The sequence below is a fragment of the Bos taurus genome, chromosome 17, assembly GCF_002263795.3.
Source record: "Bos taurus isolate L1 Dominette 01449 registration number 42190680 breed Hereford chromosome 17, ARS-UCD2.0, whole genome shotgun sequence".
NCBI lineage: Eukaryota > Metazoa > Chordata > Mammalia > Artiodactyla > Bovidae > Bos > Bos taurus.
The window spans coordinates 3523370-3538914 of NC_037344.1; the positions used below are offsets into that span (position 1 = coordinate 3523370).

Below are 15545 nucleotides of genomic sequence, written 5' to 3' on the forward strand. Positions count from 1 at the left end.
AAGAGGGAGGAGGGAGCTAGAGGTGACCCGAATGAGATGAGGTGGAATCAATAGAGGAGAGAGCGGGCTAGTCAGTAATCACTTCCTTATGTGCACTCCACAACTGGACCACTCATGTATGTTCAAGGAGTTATACAGAGAAGAGAAGAAGGAGGAAGGAGACAGAGGTGGCCAAGAGGATAAAAGGGGGGAATGAAAAGGAGGGAGACAGATCCAGCCAGTAATCATTTCCCTAAGTGTTCTCCACTGTCTGGAACACACAGAAATTCACAGAGTTGGGTAGAGTAGAGAGGGATTAGGGAGGAGACACAGGCAACCTGGTGGAGAAAAAGGAGAGTCCAAAGGGGGAGAGAGCAGTCAAGCCAGTAATTTCGCTCCCTAGTAAAAAATGGGTACTGAAGATTGGGTTCTTAAAGGTACAAAATTGGTAACAAATACATAAAAGCAAATATTAAAAATCTAGAGTAGAGTTTGGAATTTCAAAAATACAATGTTAAAGAAAAGAAGAAGGAAAAGAAAGAGAGAAAAAGAAAAAAAACACAAAAGTCACAAAAATTATAAAGAAAATATAGGTACAAATTTGATAACAAATACCAAAAAGCAAAAGTTAAAAATCTAGAGTAGAGTTTGGAATTTCTTTTTTTCTCTTTTTTTTTTAAATTTAATTTTATTTTTAAACTTTACAATATTGTATTAGTTTTGCCAAATATCAAAATGAATCCACCACAGGTATACCTGTGTTCCCCATCCTGAACCCTCCTCCCTCCTCCCTCCCCATAAAATACAATGTTAAAGAAAAGAAGAAGAAAGAGAAAGAGAGAAAAACAAAACAAAAACAAACAAAGTTGCAAAAGTTATAAAGAAAATATAGGTACAAAATTGATAACAAATACCAAAAAGCATAAATTAAAAGTCTAGAGTAGAGTTTGGAATTTCAGATATATAATGTTAAAGAAAAGAAGAAGAGAAAGAAAGAGAAGAAAAAAAAAGTCACAAAAATTATTTAAAAAATATAGGTACAAAATTGATAACAAATACCAAAAAGCTAAAATTAAAAATCTAGAGTAAAGTTTGGAATTTCAAAAATACAATGTTAAAGAAAAGAAGAAGAAAAAAAAACAAGGTCACAAAATTTATAATATATATATATATATATGAAGTTTGCTTTTTTAAAAAAATAGGGTGTTTTTTTTTTGTTTGTTTTTTGTTTTGCAAAGTACTAGTAGGTTATAAAAGTGAAAATTAAAGGAGTAATAGAGGACTTAAAATTTTTTAAAAAATTAAAAAAAAAAAAAAAAGAATGATCGTAAAAATGGTAAAAATATATCTAGGACTTTCTCTGGTGTTATTGTGGGTATTGTGGGGTCAGTTCATTTTCAGCTAGCTCCTTGTTCCAGCTTATATTTCTCAAGATCTATAGGCCCCTTCCTATGTAGTCGGTACTAACCACAGAGTTTTAATCTATTGCCTGTAGCTTCCAAGGCGGTTCCCTCTGTTATAGCTTCTTCTGTTTGCTGGTCTCTTCAGTGTCTGATTTCCGCCCTGACACAAAGGGGATGGATGGTGGTGGACACTTTTTTTTTAGGCTCACTTGTTCAGTAGCGCTGTGGGGAGGGAGGGATACTGCAAACAAATAACACTGGCGTGTGCTCGCAGTGCCTCAGCCACACTGGGCCTGCCCCCGCTCATGGCACATGTAGCCTGCCTGCCCACAGTGCTCAGGCTCTAGGTTGCTCCGCCAGGAACCATCCACGGCTGGCCCTGGGCTGCTTGCACCTCCCAGGTCTAAGCCGCTCAGGTTCAGGCACTCGGGTAGTCCTCAGAGGCGCAGACTCGGTTGGGCCTGTTTTGTGCCCTTCCCAGGTGTGAGCAGCTCAGGTGATGAGGTGTTTGGCGAGCACGGTTGCTGTGACTTATTGCCTCCCCGCTGCTCGGTTATCTAGGTGTACAACCGGCGCACCTTCTCAGGCAAATGTTGACCGTCCAGAACCCCAAGAAGTTTTAGTTAGCAAAGAAGCCTGCTTACAGTTTTGTAGATAATGTCTCTCTGGGGCTGCGATTGCCCCCTTCCAGCTCTGGCTGCCTGTCACTGGAGGGGGACGGTCTGCAGCCGGCTATCTCTGTTCAGTCTTTTGTTCCTTGAGCGGGTCTGAAGGTGTCTTAGGTTAGGGCTGGCTTTTCGCATGGTAGATATTCCACAGTCTGGTTTGCTAGCCCAAATTATTTCGCTCAGATAGTGCTCGGGATATTCAGGCCAGATCCTTACTCTAAGCGCTGCAGCCCACGCAGCACCTCCCTGCCCAGCCCCCGCTTGCTAGTGCCACACCCTTTTTATCCTTTTATGGCTCTTACCGTCTGGTCCCGGCTGCTGGCAGGGGTGTCATTTTATTAGGGGAAGCACACTGATTGAAACCGCCCAACCAGGTCAGGCACCATAGTAACCATTTGAGTGAGTTGTTTTATGACAGGAGATCCCGATAAGGAATACAGAACTAATAAGCCACCACCAACTGGAAGAGTTCGGGAAAGGTGGAAAGGATACACCACGTGTCTGTCCACTTCCCAGAATCCCTCTCCCTAGCATCCATCTTGGCTGAGCGATGTGGATTCAAGAAAGACTCTGAATTAGAATGATTGGCCAAAGACCACCGGAAAACTAATCCCATCACCATAAAACCTGAGACTGCAAGCACGCAGCAAAGTAGTTCTCCTGGGTTCCCTTACCCTACTGCTCTCCACCCAGGTGCACTTTCCCAATAAAATCTCTTGCTTTGTCAGCACATGTGTCTCCTCGGACAATTCATTTCCTAGTATTAGACTAGAGCCTGCCAATGATGACTGCCATTCAACTGTAGGGGACTGGCTTGGGAATCTCCCTCTAAATTAGAGGCCCTGGGAAGCTCTAGAGGGCAGAGCCTATTCAGTGCTGCACAATCTGAATTCCTGGGCTGACCTAAGACAGCAGCCATAGGCCCTCTAACTGTTTCCACTGGGCTTCTATTATATGCAGATTGCTATGAGACTTTAGGGGTAGAAAGACAAAGAGGGGTTCTCACCTTATTTATCTGTGTGGCTTATTGTCTGTCTCAAGCACTAGTGATTTTCATGTGTTGTTAACCACTCTGCCCAGTTCCTGGAGGTGGTCCTCAGGAAATAGTTTGAATGAGTAAATGTTTGAAATACTGGAGACTCTATCATCTCTAGGTAGCAGTTTTCTTAGTTCTTTAATGCGTTGCCCCCATAATATTTCCTAAACTACCCAATGGCCAACTTTGTCTAGTTTCTAGCCCTGTTTTGCCTTTATTATGATTTGTTAAAATCCTTCAAGCTAGACTCCAGCAATATGTGAATTGAGAAGTTCCAGATGCATAAGATGGGTTTAGAAAAGGCAGAGGAACCAGAGATCAAATTGCCAGCATTCACTGGATCATAGAAAAGCAAGGGAATTCCAAAAAAAAAAAAAAATCTACTTCTGTTTCATTGACTACATTAAAGCCTTTGACTGTGTGGATCACAACAAACTGGAAAATTCTTAAAGAGATGGGAATACCAGACCACCATACCTGTTTCTTGAGAAACCTGTAGATGGGTCAAGAAGCAACAGTTAAAACCTTAATGAACAACACATTGGGAAAGGAATATGTCAAGGATGTATTATTGTCACCTTGCTTATTTAACTTCTATGCAGAGTACATCCTGTGTAATGCCAGGCTGGATGAATCACAAGCTGGAATCAAGATTGCCAGGAGAAATATCAAGAACCTCACATTTGCAGATGATACCACTCTAGTGGCAGAAAGTGAAGAGGAACTAAAGAGCTGCGTGATGAGTGTGAAAGAGGAGAGTGAAAAATCTGTCTTAAAACTCAAGACTAAGATCACGGCATCCAGTCCCATCACTTCATGGCAAATAGAAGGGGGAAAGTGGAAGCAGTGACAGATTTCTTTTCTTAGCCTCAAAAATCACTGTGGAGAGTGACTGCAGACATGAAATTAAAATATGCTTGCTTCTCACAAGGAAAACTATGACAAACCTAGACAGTATATTAAAAAGAAGAGATATCACTTTGCCGACAAAGGTCTGTATAGTCTAAGCTATAGCTTTTCCAGTAGTTATGTATGAATGTAATAGTTGGACTATAAACAAGGCTGAGCACCGAAGAATTGATGCTTTCAAGCTGTGGTGTTGGAGAAGACTCTCGAGAGTCCCTTAGAGAGCAAGGAAATCAACCCTAAATATTCACTGGAAGGACTGATACTGAAGCTGAAGCTCCAATACATCGGCCACCTGATGTGAAGAGCTGACTCATTGGAAAAGACTCTGATGCTGGGAAAGATTGAAAGTAAAATGAGAAGGGGGCAGCAAAAGATGAGATAGTTAGATAACATCACCAATTCAATGGACATGAATTTAAGCAAACTCAGGGAGATAGTGAAGGAAAGGGGAGCCTGGCGTGCTGCAGTCCAGGGGGTTGCAAAGAATCAGACACAACTTAGCAACTGAAAAACAACAACAACAATGATTTGTTAAACATGTTTCTCTTCCATCATTGAAACCATCATTTCAGTTTTATGGTTAATATAGAGACAAGAGGGAACAATCTTATCTTTTGTTGTTTATTTCAATTAAAAAAAAAACACAAACATGAATATACCAAGGGGGAAAAAATGTAAGACTCTTCTCAATAGGCATGCTATGCTCCATTTTTCTTATCATGTATTGGTCTCTGGAGATCAACTTCTTCCAGAGGAGACTGAGGATGGGAGCTCCATGTAACAAAGCTTTGAAACAGTGTGAGACAAAGAGATGTGCCTTTGGCCTAGTAGGAATGGAGCTTTCCAAATTTGTGGTTCAACTTTACATTGAGACAGAACTGATGTCTGTTAGGAAAGTGGTTTATTTTCTCTAGAGGTTATATTGAAATGTTCACTGGCATTTCATTTAGTGATAATGAAAATGGCAAAAATAAATGTGCATTAGTCTATTTTATTTGAGATGGGCTCAAAGATCTCTCCAACATGCTGGACACATCATGGCCTTACCAGCCAAGAGGGGGATGATTAAATAGAAATCTGTTGCAAATACTCAATCAGTACATATGATCTGAATTTCAGAAACAAAATTTCCAATCCCTGTAATTCTACTGCACACCATTATTGGTGGAGGTTGCCAAACTGAGAAAAAATAAAGTACAAAGCAGTTGAACACACCCTTATATAATACATAGTTTTTATTCTGCCAGCAATAAAACATCCTCAGAGGACCCAGAGACCTACATTCCTAAGGACCATGCCTGACATTGATTGATTGTTTTCTAATACATTTTCCAAGCTACCTGGTCGAATGTGTTCACCGCAAATCTGGCTCAAATTCTAGCCAGTCCTTCTGAGTCATCCCGCCTGACTATCCTCATCTGCACTGTGCTTTCTGCTCAGCTGATGTCATTTCAATCAGACTTTCTAATTCACCCTTTGGGTTGACGTGATGCTCTGTAAAGGCCCCTCCTGCCTGTCCCATGGGCTCTGCATGGTACCTCCCCAGCTGTTGAGGGTAGAGACCCTATGTCTTCCTATCCTGAAGTCACTTAGTATTCCGTATACAACAGGAGCCCAGTGAGTGCAGTGAGAGGACCTGTGGCCACTGTCCCACAGCTGGCTGGGTTTGGGACCATTGGGTAGTCTCCCACCAGGCGAGGTTCCCAAGGCCTCTAACTTACAGGGAGAAGCCCAAGCTGCTCCCCTAGCATTGCACAGTCACCACAGGTAGCAGTAAAGGCATGTTGCAGAACGAGGAGTCAGGTGGGTGTTCAAAAAGAAAGACTCGTCGGGGGGGGCCTAACAAGATGGCTGCATGGGCCTCAGTCCTTCCGACTGCTTGGGCTTTACCCTGATGGTTGGAGAGCAGAGCCCTAGGGAGCCGAGTTGGTCCCCATTGCTATGGTAAACCACCACCCGCTCACCTTCTACCCTCCCACAGAGCAGCTCTTTCTTCCTTTCCCCCTTCTGACTCTTCTCACTTCACCCATCCTCCCCTTCTTTTCTTTGCTGCCCTCACCATTCATGGAGAATTTCCCACAAGGCTTTATGTCCAAGGCCATGAAGAGTCAAAGGTGAGCACAACTTGATCTCTGCCCTCTAGAAACTTAACCCACCTTGGGGAGATGAGGCCTAAACCTGGGCAGGAGCCAGAGGATATTTCAGATGGGTGGAGCGTTTACTGAAGAGACATTTCACAAAGATGTTGATAGTGTCAGGAGAACTGAAAAGGATTGAGAAAACCCAAGAATCAGCAATACAGGGAAGACAGGACCACCTTAAGCCCAGAGGAGCAAAGAAAGAGTCAGAAAGAATTATGTCGGGGAAGAGGGGCTGGCCTGAAACACATTGGCCGCAGGGTCTCCGTATGGATGCTTCCTTGCTCCTCAGTTCCCTCTGTCTCATCTGCTGCTCCCCTCCAATCTCTCCCTATGGCCCTAACTCAAGCCTTTATTCTCTACTGTCTTTTTTCTCCATCAGAAGACTCTTCCCCTTCCTGATATTCATAGACACCCTCATCAAATAAAGTGTACAAAATACTGCATTTATAAATGCTTATACAAGTGGATTTAAAGTCATATTCTCATTTAAGAAAATAAAAAGCTATGCTCTCACATTTATCTATACAAGTTCAGAGAGAGGATTTTGTGTCTAAAATGATGGACAACAATGAGAGGGCCAATTGAAACCAAAGAATACAGAAAAATCCAAAGAAGACAGGCCACAGAAGCCCAGAGCAAAAATAATCACTAATTTAACAGTGCAAGATAAATTAATAGAAAGAAATCCAAAAAGATGAGAAGACGAGATGAGACAAATGAGATAGGGTTGTGAGGGACCTATACAAGTGCTTTTTGAATTCATGGCAAATCCCTGGTGGCTCAGAGGATAAAAAATCTGCCTGCAATGCAGGAGACCGAAGTCTGATCCCTGGAGAAGGAAATGGCTACCCACTCCAGTATTCTTGCCTGGAGAATTTCATGGACAGAGGAGCCTGGCGGGCTACTGTCCATAGGATTGCAAAGATTCAGACATGACTGAGCAATTAACACTATTCCTACTACATTGCTTCTATCTCCCAAGCAACTCATCTGTAAAATGGTTCATGTCAAGTACATTTGGTTATGACCAGCATGGGAACAATAAAAGTCATAGTAATCAAAATTATACTGTTTCCTAAACATGCTATATTATCCATTTTATATTTAGTTACACTGAGCTTTGACACGTGCAGAATTCCACCAAAATGCCCTTGTGTAATTTCATGAGAAGTACATTTCACAAAAACTCTGCTTGGCTGATCTTGAAGGAACCGTTCTCTGAGCCCATTTGCTAGGCTGCTGTCTGGAACATGGTGTGGGACTGGGATGAAATCCATGATGGGATTGGCAGGTGGTTAGCCAGCTTTGGACAGAATATTTCAAATAAACATCTGTATGTTACTTTAGAATCTTCTGCAGTTTTGACTTTAATAGATTTGAAATATTTCAAACATGTTTAAAGTTCACATGTTTTTAGGTTTTACACCAAGGCTCAAACTGGAGCAAGTGCTTTTTTTTTTTTTTTTTCTCTCCTGCTATTTCAATGAGAAGCTGCAAGACTTGCTTTCAGTTCCATAGTCACCATCGAACAGCAGTGCATGAGGACCATCTTCCTGGAGGGGGCTGACATGAGAACTACAGCACAATCCAGAGGTTTGCCACATCCATCTGTTTGTTTGATTGTGACATTTCTGCGTACTCCTCTGACATCACTAACTTCCAAGCCACCCTCAGAGACGTGGCTCTCAGCTTCTCCTTGGCAGCTGTGAAGACTGGACATCATACAGAAGCTTGCCAAAAAGCCACGTAAGTGCCTCTAGAACTGAAATTCTGAGCTCTTCTCCATTAACAGACAAACAGTACTGACACTTGAAACATGCCATTAATTAAATGCCCAGACAAGTAGAATATCATCTTGGTGCTGACTGAACAAAAGAATACATATTTAACTGAGTCTGTAAATATCTTACATATAGGAAGAGAGAGAAAAACGTGGTCATTATGATTGATTTTCTGCTATTTCTTAGAAATATACTAACCCAGCAGTCATTTTATTTGTCATATCACAATGGAGTTAGTGATGTTTTAGTTTTGGTTTGTTAACACCAGGGGTGGCTTGCGTTTGGGATTTATGCACTACAGGATTTTGTCCATTTTGAGAGATTTTTTTTTTCTGTGACTTTCCCAAGCCCATTTTTAACATTTCGATGTTTCCATCCTATTGATCCCTCCCCCGCAGCTTGAATGTCCAGGGCAGGAAGTTGAGCAAGTTGGAGGCCTAAGCAATGTAGAAATCCATGGAAAGGTAGCTGGAAAGCTCAGTATCCCACAGCAAAGTATCTGATGGCAAGTACATTTGGTTATGACCAGTGTAGGAACAATGAAAGGCACAGTAATCAAAATCACACTGTTTCTTAAACATGCTTTATTATCCATTTTGTATTTAATTATGTTGAGCTTTGACCCATGCAGAATTCCATCAAAATGGGTTTCCTGATTACTTGCTCGTCGCTCTGAATTGATGATCTGGGATCATCATAATGATAATTATTTGTAGTTTAAAAAGTGTTTCTGGGCACAATATTTTTCCAGACCCTCAACCTTGTGAGGTAGGCATTACTACCATGAACATCTCAACAGATATTTGAACAGCAGACCTCCAGAAGACTAAGGATGTCTAAGAGAACAGGGCAGGTGTGCTGTAGCCCAGAGCTGAAGAGCTTTAGCTGAGTGCAGAGAATCAGAGGTGGGCTCCTTTGCCGATCTTGTATATAACTCCGTCTTCAGAGAGCCAACCTCTTGATGCCCGGGGCATCAGGCATCGATACATTTGGCTCAGGATGCTCGTGGCACATTGCTTCTTAAGATGCAGACTTCTCCAACCTGCCACCCCACATATCCATGAATATTCATTTTCTCCAATATGAAAAAGCTCTGCTCTGCAGATGAGCTCTAGGTCTTTGCCACCATTACTCATGATGCCAGGGCTTCAGACATCCGACCTTCATGCCCTTCCTTCTACTCCTCTCTTTTTTCTCTTGTCTCCCCATGCTTCTCTGAGTCCTTCAGCTTTCCTTCCCATGCAATCTTGGGCAGGTTATTTCACTTTACTTGTGCTCTAGTTTCCCAATATGTAAAATGAGGGTGATGAAAATAGCATTGACTTCCTACAATAGTTATGAAGTTTGAATGAATTAATACCTGGAAACAGGTATCTAGTACATATTAAACACTAAGTAAATGCTATTTGATACTGTTGTTTCACTTATATATATAAACATCCATATAGAGATGTTTCCTTCAGGTCAGTTACTGAGTTAACCAAAAAACACTCAAGGGGGTTGATCCTTTTAAAACTTCTAATGTGGGTTCTAGGGCTGCTGTTTGGTTTGGGGTTTTTTCCCTTTACTAAATTCCTTCTTCAGTTTTTGGATATTAACCAGGGCCTTGTTTGAGTTGCCAGGCATTCAGTTTCTGAATAAAGTTTCTGAAATAATAGGAAAGCAAATTTATTCCTATGAGTACATTGCTTAAGCCCGCAAGAGTTTCATTTACTTTGAAATGATATCCAAAGAATGTGTGAGAGCTGAAGAAAACTGAATAAAGAAGCCCCCAAATGATTAAAAGTTTTAGAAAGAAATGTGTGAATATACCCAAGGTTCTGTGGCCTTGAGAAAAGGAGGTTAAGGAGAGATTTGACCACAGTCTTCAAATATTTCTGTACTTATTAAGGAAAGGATCCTAGCTGGTTTCTCTCTCAAGACTCAGATAAGAAACTAGTCAAGTTTGTTTGCTTTTTAATAATTTCTTATTGAGTTATAGTGAATTTACAGTATTGTGTTAGTTTCAGGTATACTATTGAGTTATATATATAATATATAATTGATTGAGTTGTATATATAATATATATATTATTGAGTTTTATATATAATATATATTGATTGAGTTGTATGTATAACATATGGAGGCTAAATAACACACTTCTGAATAACCAATAAATCACAGAAGAAATCAAAAAAGAAATCAAATTATGCATTGAAACGAATGAAAATGAAAACACAACAACCCCAAACCTATGGGATTCAGTAAAAGCAGTGCTAAGGGGAAGGTTCATAGCAATACAAGTTTACCTCAAGAAACAAGAGAAAAGTCAAATAATTAGCCTAACTTTACACCTACAGCAACTAGAAAAAGAAGAAATGAGGAAGCCCAGGGTTAGTAGAAGGAAAGAAATCATAAAAATTAGGGCAGAAACAAAGGAGACCATAACAAAAACCAACAAAACTAAAAGCTGGTACTTTGAGAAGATAAATAAAATAGACAAACCATTAGCCAGACTCATCAAGAAAAAAAGGGAGAAGAATAAAATCAACAAAATTAGAAATGAAAATGGAGAAATCACAGCAGACCACAGAGAAATACAAAGGATCATAAGAGACTCCTATGAGAAACTATATGCCAATAAAATGGACAACTTGGAAGAAATGGACAAATTTTTAGAAAAGTATAACCTTCGAAAACTGAACCAGGAAGAAATAGAAAATCTTAATAGACCCATCACAAGCACAGAAATTGAAACTGTAATCAGAAATCTTCAAACAAACAAAAGCCCAGGACCAGATGGTTTCACAGGTGAATTCTACCAAAAATTTAGAGAAAAGCTAACACCTATCCTACTCAAACTCTTCCAGAAAATTGCAGAGGAAAGTAAACTTCCAAAATCATTCTATGAGGCCACCATCACCCTAATACCAAAACCAAAGATGCCACAAAAAAGAAAACTACAAGCCAATATTACTGATGAACACAGATGTAAAAATTCTCAACAAAATTTTAGCAAACAAAATCCAACAACATATTTAAAAAATCACACATCATGACCAAGTGAGCTTTATCCCAGGGATACATGGGTTCTTTCATATTCACAAATCAATCAATGTGATACACCACATTAAAAGATTGAAAGATAAAAACCATATAATTATCTCAATAGATGAAGAGAAAGACTTTGACAAAATTCAACATCCATTTATGATTTAAAAAAAAAAAAAACCCTCCAGAAAGCAGGCATAGAAGGAACATACCTCTACATAATAAAAGCATATATGATAAACTCACAGCAAACATTATCCTCAATGGTGAAAAATTGAAACCATTTCCCCTAAAGTCAGGAACAAGACAAGGGTGCCCACTCTTACCACTACTATTCAACATAATTTTGGAACTTTTGGGTGCAGCAATCAGAGAAGAAAAAGAAATAAAAGGAATCCAGACTGGAAAAGAAGTAAAACTCACTGTTTGCAGATGACATGATCTTCTATATAGAAAACCCTAAAGACACCACCAGAAAATTACTGGAGCTAATCAATGGATATAGTAAAATTTCTGGATATAAAATTAACATACAGCAATCCCTTGCATTCCTATACACTAACAATGAGAAAACAGAAAGAGAAATTAAGGAAACAATTCTATTCTCCATTGCAATGAAAAGAATAAAATACTTAGGAATATATCTACCTGAAGAAACTAAAGACCTATATATAGAAAACTATAAAACACTGATGAAAGAAATCAAAGATGCCACAAATAGATGGAGATTTATACCATGTTCATGGATCAGAAGAATCAATATAGTGAAAATGAGTATACTACCCAAAGAAATCTACAGATTCAATGCAACCCCTATCAAGCTACCAATGGTATTTTTCAGAGAACTAGAACCAATAATTTCACAATTTGTATGGAAATACAAAAAACCTCGAATAGCCAAAGCAATCTTGAGAAAGAAGAATGGAACTGGAGGAATCAAGCTGCCTGACTTCAGACTATACTACAAAGCTACAGTCATCAAGACAGTATGATACTGGCACAAAGACAGAAATATAGATCAATGGAACAAAATAGAAAGCCAGAGATAAATCCACACACATATGGACACCTTATCTTTGACAAAGGAGGCAAGAATATACAATGGATTAAAGACAATCTCTTTAACAAGTGGTGCTGGGAAAACTGGTCAACCACTTGTAAAAGAATGAAACTAGAGCACTTTCTAACACCATACACAAAAATAAACTCAAAATGGGTTAAAGATCTAAATATAAGACCAGAAACTATAAAACTCCTAGAGGAAAACATAAGCAAAACACTCTCCAACATAAATCACAGCAGGATCCTCTATGACCCACCTCCCAGGGTAATGGAAATAAAAGCAAAAATAAACAAATGGGACCTAATTAAACTTAAAAGCTTCTGCACAACAAAGGAAACTATAAGCAAGGTGAAAAGACAGCCTTCAGAATGGGAGAAAATAACAGCAAAGCAACTGACAAAGAATTAATCTCAAAAATATACAAGCAGCTCCTGCAGCTCAATTCCAGAAAAATAAATGACCCAGTCAAATAATAGGCCAAAGAACTTAAACAGATATTTCTCCAAAGAATACATACAGATGGCTAACAAACACACAAAAAGATGCTCAACATCATTCATTATCAGAGAAATGCAAATCAAAACCACAATGAGATACCACCTCACACCAGTCAGAATGGCTGCTATTAAAAAGTGTACAAACAATAAGTGCTGGAGAGGGTGTGGAGAAAAAGGAACCCTCTTACACTGTTGGTGGGAATGCAAACTAGTACAGCCACTATGGAAAACAGTGTGGAGATTCCTTAAAAAACTGGAAACAGAACTGCCATACGACCCAGCTGGGCATACACACTGAGGAAACCATAAAGAGACACGTGTACCCCAATGTTCATCACAGCATTGTTTACAATAGCTAGGACATGGAAGGATGTCCATTGGCAGACAAATGGATAAGAAAGCTCCGGTACCTATACACAATGGAATATTACTCAACTATTAAAAAGAATGCATTTGAATCAGTTCTCATGAGGTGGATGGAACTGGAGCCTATTATACAGAGTGAAGTAAGTCAGAAAGAAAAACATCAATACAGTATATTAACACATACGTGAACTGTGAACTTCCAGATTTTCAAGCTGGTTTTAGAAAAGGCAGAAGAACCAGAGATCAAATTGCCAACATTCACTGGATCATCGAAAAAGCAAGAGAGTTCCAGAAAAACATCTATTTCTGCTTTATTGACTATGCCAAAGCCTTTGACTGTGTGGATCACAATAAACTGTGGAAAATTCTGAGAGAGATGGGAATACCAGACCACCTGACCTGCCTCTTGAGAAACCTATATGCAGGTCAGGAAGCAACAGTTAGAACTGGACATGGAACAACAGACTGGTTCCAAATAGGAAAAGGAGTACATCAAGGCTGTATATTGTAACCCTGCTATTTAATTTATATGCAGAGTACCTCATGAGAAACGCTGTGCTGGAAGAAGCACAAGCTGGAGTCAAGATTGCTGGGAGAAATATCAATAACCTCAGATATGCAGATGACACCACCCTTATGGCAGAAAGTGAAGAAGAACTAAAAGCCTCTTGATAAAAGTGAAAGAGGAGAGTGAAAAATTTGGCTTAAAGCTCAGCATTCAGAAAACTAGGATCGTGGCATTCAGTCCCATCACTTTATGGCAAATAGATAGGGAAACAGTGGAAACAGTGGCTGACTTTATTTTGGGGGGCTCCAAAATCACTGCAGCTGGTGATTGCAGCCAGGAAATTAAAAGACGCTTACTCCTTGGAAGGAAAGTTATGACCAACCTAGATAACATATTAAAAAGCAGAGACATTACTTTGTCAACAAAGGTCCATCTAGTCAAAGCTATGGTTTTTCCAGTAGTCGTGTATGGATGTGAGAGTTGGACTATAAAGAAAGCTGAGCACAGAAGAATTGATGCTTTTGAATTGTGGTGTTGGAGAAGACACTTGAGAGTCCCTTGGACTGCAAGCAGATCCAACCAGTCCATCCTAAAGGACATCACACCTGGGTGTTCATTGGAAGGACTGATGTTGAAGCTGAAACTCCAATATTTTGGCCACCTGATGCGAAGAGCTGACTCATTTGAAGAGACCCTGATGCTGGGAAAGATTGAGGGGAGTAGGACAAGGGGACGACAGAGGATGAGATGGTTGGATGGCATCACCGACACAATGGACATGAGTTTGGGTGGACTCTGGGAGTTGGTGATGGACAGGGAGGCCTGGTGTGCTGTGGTTCATGGGGTCGCAAAGAGTCAGACACGACTGAGTGACTGAACTGAACTGAACTGAACTGAACACATATATATGGGATTTAGAAAGATAGTAACAACAACCCTATATGTGAGACAGCAAAAGAGACATAGATGTCAAGAACATACTTTTGGACTCGATGGGAGAAGGCGAGGGTGGGATGATTTGGGACAATAGCATTGAAACATGTATATTACCATATGTGAAACAGATCGCCAGTCCAGGTTCGATGCATGAGACAGGGTGCTCAGGGCTGGTGCACTGGGATGACCCTGAGGGATGGAATGGGGAGGGAGGCGGGAGGGGGGTTCAGGATGGGGGACACACGCACACCCATGGCTGATTCATGTCAATGTATGGCAAAACCACTACAATATTGTAAAGTAATTAGCTTCCAATTAAAATAAATCAATTAATTAAAAAAAAAAAAAAGAATTCATGCTTCCACTGCAGAGTGCATGGGTTCAATCCCTGATCTGGGAACTAAGATCCTACATGCTGCATGATGTGGCCAAAAATAATTAAAATAAAATTATATAATTATTATTATGTATTCAGTGTGTGTATATATATATATATATTAGTTAGTGTTAGTTACTCAGTCGTGTCCACCTCTTTGCGACCCCGTGGACTGTAGCCCACTAGGCTCCTTCGTACATGGAATTCTCCAAGCAAGAACACTGCAGTTAGGTAGCCATGCCTTCCTCCAAGGTATCTTCACAACTCAGGGATAGAACCCAGGCCTCCTGCCATTGCAGGTGGATTCTGTACCATCTGAGCCATCAGAGAAGCCATACACACACACAGAAACACACACACACACACACACACACACACATGTATGTATATTTCTTTTTCATATCCTTTTCCATTAGAGGTTTTCAATGTTTTTTCTTGAAGTCATTCTCTGTGGTGGGGTTCTGTAATGAAGAGTCATGACTACATTAGATCCTCATCATTTATCCAGCTCTAATTTTATTTCCTTGTTGAATCTGGAATGGGTCAACAGGGCTGCCTTCCTTTTGAAGACTTGGAGAAGAATCTATTTCCTTGCCTCTCATCTCCTAAAGGCTGTCTGCATCTCCAACTCATGGACTCATCTCTACCTCCGATACCAACAGTGTAGTCTCTTCCAGTCTATCTCTGCTTCATCATCACACTGCCTCATATGCTTCCTCTGACCCTCCTACCTCCTTCTTATAGGACCTCTCGCTCTTTTAGAACTATATTGGAAACACCAAGATAATCCAGGGAAATTTCCCTAACTCAAGGTCTTTAACTTAATCACATCTTCAAAACCCCTTTTATTT

The 15545-nt window shown here is 40.1% G+C and overlaps 1 long non-coding RNA gene across 1 annotated transcript in view; it reads left to right on the forward strand.

Annotated features, from left to right (window-relative positions):
* The first annotated feature begins 7794 nt into the window (after positions 1-7794).
* Positions 7795-15545, forward strand: part of LOC132342572 (uncharacterized) — a 51443-nt gene continuing 43692 nt past the window's right edge. Inside the window, exon 1 of the long non-coding RNA XR_009490981.1 lies at positions 7795-7882. This is a non-coding gene — a long non-coding RNA (uncharacterized lncRNA). The remainder of the gene's footprint in view (positions 7883-15545) is intronic.